This window comes from Tiliqua scincoides, chromosome 5 (genome assembly GCF_035046505.1).
Source record: "Tiliqua scincoides isolate rTilSci1 chromosome 5, rTilSci1.hap2, whole genome shotgun sequence".
In the NCBI taxonomy this organism is placed as follows: domain Eukaryota; kingdom Metazoa; phylum Chordata; class Lepidosauria; order Squamata; family Scincidae; genus Tiliqua; species Tiliqua scincoides.
Window position 1 is genome coordinate 83,870,562 of NC_089825.1, and position 9,300 is coordinate 83,879,861.

The window sequence follows — 9,300 nt, forward strand, 5'->3', positions numbered from 1 at the left end:
CTGTGTGCCATTGTGGCTTCTGGAGGCATGTGTTTCTCCTTTGTGTCATGGTCACTGATAGGCCAATTAGCATCCCACTTTATAAGTTGCATTCCTCAAAGATTGCTCACCAGGAAGGCCCCAGAGACCACAGATGGCTCACTGGCTCCATCTTCAAGATGGTGTTGCAAGATAATGGATGCTGTTTAGTCACCGATGTCATTCTCTATAGCACGGGTGTCCAAAGATTTTGGCAGGAGGGCCACATCATCTCTCTGACACTGTGTTGGGGGCCAGGGAAAATTTACATAAGTTTACATAAATGAATATATTAAAGATGAACTTATATGAATGAATGAAGGTCTTGCAATAGCTCAAGGCCTATAAAAGGCCTTGCACAAAGCAAGGCTGGCCTTTCCTTTGCTGCTGCTACTGCATCACAGACGTGAAACAACAAGCAGTGGAGGGAGCCCTCATCCCACAGCTCATGTGAAACGTCAAACAGTTGCCCTCACACTGAGAGCTGTTGTGTTGGGCCAGTGTGGGCTCCAACAAATCTCCGGAGGGCCAGAATCTCATTGGAGACTATGGGCTCCCTGAGGGCTGCATTGAGAGGCCTTGAGGGCCGCAAGTGGCCCCAGGGCCGGGGTTTGGGCACCCCTGCTCTATAGCAAGAGGCTGCTAGGCAAACGTCTGACCTGCTTATTCTCCACTGGAATCTTTAGGCCAGCTCAGATAATACTTTTCCCTAGACCAAGTCATATGTATGGAGGGAACCAAAGGGATGAATGCCTTCCATACCCACCTGGTGCTCCTGACCTCCTCCCAATGGTCTTGGACATCCATGATGGAGGATTGTAATGTTAGAATACAGGCTGTGTGATGCACTCCAGTGTGAATTACTGGACTTACAGCCCAATCCTATGGGCTGCATGTGCTGTTGGCAGTCATTTTGCAACTGCTGCTGAAAATGGCAGCAGTGGCAAATCAGTGCTGCCACAGCTGGCGGTCAACTCTAATGAAAGTAAGCCAGTACTAGAGGCAGTGGGGGAGGGGAGGAATGGGGGGAGGAATGGGGGAGGAATGGGGCGGGCAATAGACAGAATAGGGTGAGGGTAGGAGGTGGATCAGGGAGGGAGTGGGTGGTTCCTGGCTGTATCAAATGGCTGGCAACCTTCAGTCTCAAAAGACTATGGTACAAGCCTACAGCACCCGGTATTCCCAGGCGGTCACCCATCCAAGTACTAACCAGGCCTGACCCTGCTTAGCTTCCAAGATCAGACAAGATCAGGCATGTGCAGGGTAACAGTAGCATGCATGGTATCCTCTCCCTGTTTCCTCTCCCGTTTCCTCTCCCTTACTCTCCTCGGACATATGCAAGCAAATTAGCTGGTATAGGTCTGAGGAGACCTGGTGGGGAAGGAGAGACTCACCCCAAGGTAAGGTAATGAATGTTCCCTTACTCTGAGGATGCTTCCCTGGTTTCCTCCCCCTCCCCCCCCCCCGCACTGCAGGATGCTGCTTGCGCTCTATTGGTGCAGCTGCATTGGCACTGGGGGGATTTAGTTAGGATTGGGGCCTTAGTCCAGGAAATTGAGCACATGAAATGAACCTATCAATACAGTGGTTTTTATCAGTGCTGGCCATAACGCTAAAGTTACACCTGTGTTTGGGGATGCTGAAGGCTGGGCAGATGAGCCAAGTACATGAGAAAGCCAGCCTTGGACATACCTCATATACTAATGGGAACTCGTTTGTTGGAAGTTTTCAAGCACAGGCTCCACAGCCCCCTGTCAGGGATACTGTAGCAGTTGCCTGCACTGTGCAAAGGGTTGGGACTGGGTAATCTCCAAGATTCCTTCCAACTCTAGTATTCTATGAGTCTGTATTTGAGCTAGATTGGGAAGAGGCATCATCTGATCTAGCCAATTGTGGTTAGCTCACGTCTACTACATGTTCAAAGTAAGAGCATTTTCTCAGGCTGCCTTAACAAGGTATAACTAAGGGCGCAATCCTAAGGGGCAGACAGGCTGGAGAGAAAGGTCCCTTGCACCGGCCCATCGTTGTTGCAAAAGTGCTGTAAAGCACTTTCATGCTGACATAAGTGGGCCCCAGGGAAAGGGTGAGTTGCGTCGGTCGAGTTTGGCTGATGCAGGGGTCTGGGGAGGGCAGGGAGGAGGTGGGTGGGCAGGCGGGGAATGGGAGGTGGGGCTGGTGGTTATGGGGGATCCTAACCCCGTTCCCAGGCAACCTGGGCCAGCCCTAGGCTGCTCCGATTTGTGCTACCTCTGGAGGTGGCACAGATCCGAGTAGCCCCATTTGGGCTGCAGTGGATCTCCCCGGGGTAAGGAAAAGCAATTCCTCTTACCTGGGGCTGAGCCACTAAGTGCCCAAACCTTGTGCAGGATACAGCGCAGACCCACTGGCCTGGGGCTGCCCACCACCTGCCTCCCCCACCTCCTCCTTGCCTTATGTCAGCCTCCACAGGCTGGCAGGCCTCTGTGCACTGGCCTAGCTGACTCACGAGGAGGCGCATACGTGTCTTACAGTGTGTTTGCGATCATCCTGGGCTGGCACAAGTCTTTGTGCCAGCCCAAAGCACAGTTTGGATTGCACTGTAAAGCAGACACACTTAGGAGATGCAGGAAACCTGAACTGGGACTTGGAGCAGTGTGTGATGGGAAGGGGTTTTATTCTTTCCTCCCACCACGGTTCTGATCTATATTGGATCCTCCACGGCTTCTATTTGCCTTAGAAGGCCTGCTGTAGACCAGTACTGTGGCAGAGGCAAAGAATTCTAGCTCCTTCCCCTTATACTACAGTATTGGCCCCTTGTGGCTCTCCTTTAGAAAAAAAGATCCCAAGCATCTCAGCTGTAGTTGTGTGCATAACATAGTGTTTCATTTGGCCCCCAGTACTAGAAAATTTAAAATTTGTATACATTTAAAAGTACTAGGATGGCCAAATAAGCATCCAGAGAGAGAGAGAGAGAGAGAGAGAGAGAGCAGTCTTTTGGGCCTCTGGGAGTCAGTCTCCATCACCTTGCAAAGAAAATGGAGCTCCTGTGATGAGAGGCCATCACTTGGAATGCAGAGTGAGCAGCTGGAACTGGGCTGTTCATGCTGACCCATGCGTCCACTGGGATGGCCTATCTCCTTTCCCGTCAGCCATGAAGGATGCAATAGGGCTTTTCTCATGACACTGGCTGCACCACATTGTGGGAAAACCTGGAAACAGCTCATGTTTACAAGGAGAAGGTTTGCATTTGACCTTTCCCTGTCTACATGCAAGTGGGTGAATGAGCACAGGAAACTCATACCATGCCCCAGAATTTTTATACAAGGAAGCCCATGCTGTTATTGTCCTCATTCCTAGGAGCTCACAAAGAATGTTCTGCTTGGCTGATGAGAAAGGCATTATTAAAACAGCCAGGTGATGCTGGCTGAGGTTAGCCTGGACTGAGGTTGGGCAAAGCTCAAGGGTGGTGGTGGGGGAGCCCTTGTAAAACCCCTGGGTAGGAACTGATAGTAAGGAGGCTTGCTGGGAAATGTGGTTTCAGGCCATGCATTACAGTGCAGGCATATGTGACAGAGCCATGTGACATGATCATAGTATAAAAACTGGGATGGGAGGCAACTAGAGATCTCTAGATTTTGATCAAGGAGATGAAGGAGAGTTAGGGATGAATTAATGAGAAAGCATAGAATGGAGAGCAAAATGAGTCTTTTGACGTATGAACATATTACACTTACGGCCCAACCCTATTTGACTTTCCAGCACCAATGCAGCCACAGCGCAGCCCCAAGGAAAGGGAATAAACATCCCCTTATCTTGAGGAGGCCTCCATGACTGCCTCTCCCCACTGCAGGATGCAGCATGTTTGGCATGGCTGCATCAGTGCTGGAATGTTGGGTAGGATTAGGCCCTTAATCTGGTTTAGTTCGCATGACCTTCTTCCAGAAAACTATGGAAAGTACAATCTGCACTGAGTTTAGAGAGTTGGGACCTTTGTCATCATTATCTTTTTTTTTTTTTTAAATCAGTGCAAGTAGCCTAATCACTATTTGTTGTGGGGAAATGCAAACATGAATGTGTATATAGTTGTTCATTCTGATCAGGAATCCCATCTCCCTCCCAGAGGCGGGGAGATTGCATGTCCTCGGTAGTCCAACTGTGCTGGGTTGTTGCTAGGAAACTGCAATTCTGTTTCTTCCTCCTCTGGCCATTAGCACTTCTGTGATAAGAACAAAAGAAGTTCATCTGCTGGACCATCAAGAATACTTATGTGCCACCTTTCAACAAAAATTTATAGACCACTCTTCAGCCAGACCAAAGGCCCAGCATTCTGCTTCCAACAGTGGTCAGTCAGATGTCTCTCGAAACACACAAGAAGCCATGAATTTGGCTTGGTGATGGGTGCCTGCTGTGAGGTTAAATAATTCCCTTTCCTGCACTCTACAGGGAGGAAAGGGACACACTTTCCCTTTCCTATTCTTCATCTTTCCAAAAATGGGAGTGAAATAGCAATTTAATAGCATCTACATGAAATGCACACTGGGTATCGCACAATTGGAGCACTGTAAGCAATTTTTTTTTTTTTTTACCATGCCCTGGTTAAAACCTGGCAGGGCTTCTGAGACCTACAGTTGCTCAGGTCAGGCCCAGATGGCTATTGCTTCTTGAGACAAAAGGTCCTTAACCGAGCAATGCTTCAAGCCCACTGGACAAGAAAAATCCAGTCCATTTTGCTTCTCTTCTTGACGCAATTCGCCAAGCTCCGGCAGCAATGCATTTCCTCCCCAGGGTCATCATACCATGATGCCTTTCAACTATTAGACCATAACAGCATTAACTGGATCAATAGCACGACTGTCTGGGTCCCCCCAGTGGTACCAGATTAAAAATCATGACATTATTGTTGCCTTCAGACCATATTTACATCCCAGGTTTGAAGTGAATAATAAAATAATGTTTGCTAAACCTCAGTTCTAGGGAGATAATTGAAGAATGCTATATTTGAACCTTGCTCTTATTTCCAGGCAACTTTTATTAAAGGTGAATTTGTATGCACAGTTTCAATATCATAACTATAAGGTTACCTCCCTCTATGTGTGTGGCATTCAAGACAAGTTGTATTATGTTGTGTTGCCCCCTAGTGGTCAATATACTCTTTGCTTGGCATGCAAAAGAGCTAAACAGATATTCCACTGCAGGCAAGCTAGCATCGCTGTGCCTCTTATTCAACAAATCTGTTTGCTTTGAAGGTGCCAGGAGGCTCTCTGTTGTCTTGACTGCAGATCAGCTTCTGTTGGTAGGCTTCGAGCATGAGCAAGGGTAGGAAACTTGAAACGCTTTCATTCCCACTGCATCTGCATAATGCGTGGGTGAGGATCAAGGCTGAATGTGTTCCATTAGCAGGTTTGAAGTGTGAAGAAGAGATTGTCTGATGTCTGTAGCAGACTCTCATTTCAGATTTCCTTTTCTTAGTACAGGTTTCTAACGCTCTATGGCTGCAGAGTGAGAACACAAACAAAGGCTAACTAAGGGCAAAATGACATGTTACATCAAATGCATCACTGGCCACGACATACTTACTACTCAGCTGTTCTATAGGGAATTGCAGACATAGGGTGGCTGAATCGGGATTGTGATGGGGCAAAGTGGTATAGCCCCTTCCCGATATGTCAAGGTCCTGACCTAGATTCCCCCCTCCCCACAGCTGTGATTAATTGGAGAAATGTTCGGTGCATCAGAGCCAACAGCATGTTTAATGTGACAGGTGGTTTGCCCCCCACTACTTCCAGTGGGCTTAAAGATGATGCTTCAGGGCCCTACACTGTTATCTTACCTTCAGAGAGGGTGGGATGTTTTCGTTCCCCTTGCCTCCATCTTGTTTCCCTTAAGGAAAGGCCCTGTGTAAGGTTCAACAGGAAAGACGCTTCCTGGGAAACTTTGAAATCGGGACCATTGCAGAATGACTGCATGATCAGGCGGACAGATTGCTTTGTGCATCATGTTTTTTATTCATCTGGATTCCCCTCCAAATAAGAGATCCTAACCAGCCCACTTTCTGGACAAAAATAGGCATTTTTGCCTCTCTTTTTTTTTCCTTTTTTGGAGCTTTTTAACTCCTCAGAAGCTTTTGAGATGCCTCAGCCACTGAACCGTTTATTGCATAGTTCTGCCATTCGCAAGCATTTCTTGTTTTCTTACCACCTGGGCATGGGAACAAGAGAATCAGTGGGTGGTTTCTTCTGCGAAAACGTTCAACGCTCTCCAGGGCCTCATCATGTTTTGGACTGCATTTCAATCACATTGTCCGGGGGTTGTGTGTGAGCAAGCAAGATCAGAAGTGAGCTGGGGAATCCCCCCCCCCCCAGTCTAGTATAGCAGTTTCAGGAACAATTTCGCTTCACTTTTCCTTGAACGTTGAATGCCTCCGTGAGAAAAGAGACTAGTAGGGCCCACCCCTGCTTTTCTGATGCCAGCATCCCTGAAGAAGTTGCTTATTACAGTGGGGCTGACTTCTGAGTGGGCAAACATAGGATTGTGCGCTAAGTTTCACACTTGAAATGTACTGGCTTCACGACCATGACCATCACCCTGCTCTGGGATGGATCTCCCTCTTACAGGCATGCTTGCTGGAAATTGTTGCTTGGTGCAGACCGTTACAAAGTCACTTAAGGGAAGACGGGCCCTGTTGCGAGACAGTCTGAGAGCAGTGGTGCCTGCAAAGGGCTGCTGCAGCACCACATTTGCACAGAGCTAGCTGGCCCTGTAGCAGAGCTGGCCTCACCCCTTGGTAGCCATTTGGTCTACCTCAGGTGGCAGTTCTGGGATCCAGTCAAAGGGCTGTACCCCTGGTCAATTATTTAATATATTTGATTTGCCACACTGGGCATGGAAAGAGTTTTGTCTCTACTTGAGACAGTCTGCTTTCATTATGAGCCTTCATTCTTGAGACTCATATTTTTGAATTGACTCTTATAAGAGTAGACAGAGGGTGAGATGGGCACAGCGTCTAGCAATTAGTGACCGGTGCCCACCTCCCTGTTTCCCGCTTCAGTGTTTTTACTGGGTAACTGGGCTACCTTGGGGAAAATCTCCCTCCCAGGTTAACAAGGAATGCTGAAATTGAGGAAATCCCCTTTGAATCAAACATTAATGGAAACTGGGCAATCGGAGAGATGCAACACCCTTCTGCCTTCCAAATGAATCAGGCCAGCAAAACAGTAAAAATACAAGTTTATTTAAAAAAATACAAATTTATGCAAAAAAAAATCCTAGGAACAGAGAGAAAAATGCAAAATTAAAAAACGATCTAACACAAGAAGAAAAAAAATGGGGCGTATGTGTGTGACAGAAGTTGTTAAAATGCAAGTGGCAAATAACACCTGGTGTGACTTCTCTGGGTACTTTTCCCACTCTACCAGCTCACCCTATTCCAGGTTCTTCATCATTGTATCTACTCTTCAACAGGACAAGTGAATAAGTCCCTGTTGAGCATTCAAGAACGCTCCTGACACTGAACCTGGGTACATGTACAAATAGAGGTGTGCAATTCCACTTTTTATAGCCTTCGGGCATTAAAGACTTTACATATGAAACTGGATACATGGGTCACCTGCACCACCTGAATCCCCTGCTTTAGGGGACCAGGTGGACTCCACTGTCCAATGAGCTGGCTCAAAGTCAGGTGTTTACTGGTCAAAGCCAGGTGTTTACTGGTTTAGCTGGCTCAAAGCCAGGTGTTTACTGTTGGGGGAAGAAGATCTTCAAACACCACCACAAGAAGCAAACAACACTATTGTCATTGACACAATGACACAGCAGCCCCTTCAAGATGCTTCTGAGGTGATCGAAAGGTCTAAAACAGGTGATAAATGAGCAAAAAAAAAAAAAAAAGTAGAAGAAAATCTATTTTGATACAATTCTTGTGCTTGTGCTTTTTGTGAGCCCAATCCTAACTATTTTTTCCTGCACTGATGCATCTGTGTCAACGGGGCATAGGCTACATCTGGGGAGGGGGGCAGTCACGGAGGCCTCTTCAAGGGAACATTTGTTCCCTTACCTTGGGGCTGCACTGTACTCAAAAGTTGGTTCGGATGGGTTGTGTCAATTGCATAAGAGTGATGGGGACAGAGGCTTGGATTGTGTGGAGCATTGCCTTTTCAACACCCTGCCGTCTTTGTCCCAGCAACTGTCTTGTGTAAGACCTTGCCTTGTACATTTGAATTTCTCGCATTGGTTTAACATCCTAGGTGTGGGATGAATCTGGGTATATTTGGTACCATGGCTCAGCCGGTTCCTGCCGGTCAAACGTTCTCAATGCCAAGGCTCAATCCTGGAACATATGAAATAAAAGTAGGTAAAAGTGCTCCTGAACAGTTAGAGGTACATTTTCTTCACCACTGAAAAACTAGACTGTCTCCACACATCTGAGACTGTGACTGGGGTGGGTGGATGGGAAGTACGGGGGAGAGAGGAGAACTTCCACATCAGATGTTTTCCAGCAGGCTTGAGTGCCAGCATCTCTTGTTCTAGATCAGGGGTGTCCAAACTTTTTGGCAGGAGGGCCACATCATCTCCCTGACACTGTGTTGGGGGCCGGGGGAAAAAAAAGAATTAATTTACATTTCAAATTTGCAGAAATTTACATAAATGAATATATTAGAGATGCAACTTATATGAATGAATGAAGGTCCTGCAATAGCTCAAGGCCTATAAAAGGCCTTTCCTTTGCTGCCGCTGCTGCATCACAGATGTGAAACAGCAAGCAGTGGAGGAAGCCCTCATCCCACAGCTCATGCGAGAGGTCAAACAGTTGGCTGTCACGCTGAGTGCAGTTGTATCAGGCCAGCACAGGCTACAGCAAGTCTTCGGAGGGCCAGAGGCTCATTGGAGACTGGGGGCTCCCTGAGGGCCAGATTGGGAGTCCTCCAGGGCTGCAAGTGGCCCCACGGCTGGGGTTTGGGCACCCCTGATTGCCTGATAGATTGATAGATAAATCTGATAGATCCTGATTGCCCTGACCTTATCTGCTTTTTCTATTGTACTGCAGATTGCAAGACTGTGCTCAAAGGGAGCTGTTTAAGAATATATACATCCAGCAGCTTCGCAAGAGACACCAAAAACACAGAACCTCTTCCAGGGTGCAGCAAATGAGAGTAGAAGCCTTATTCAAAACAAAGAAATCAGTACAAAATTAGAGAGATACAGCATTGTTTGCATTAATGTACAAAGATTTGAAAAGGTCTGACAGATTGCTTTGATGGAGTGAAACACACATACACATGCTCACACACTCTATTCACAAAATGT

At 47.2% G+C, this 9,300-nt stretch overlaps 1 pseudogene; it reads right to left on the reverse strand.

Moving 5' to 3' along the window:
- Nucleotides 1–1,179: 1,179 nt before the first annotated feature.
- On the reverse strand, nt 1,180–1,296 carry LOC136654503 (5S ribosomal RNA; annotated as a pseudogene).
- Between the last annotated feature and the right edge of the window lie 8,004 nt (nt 1,297–9,300).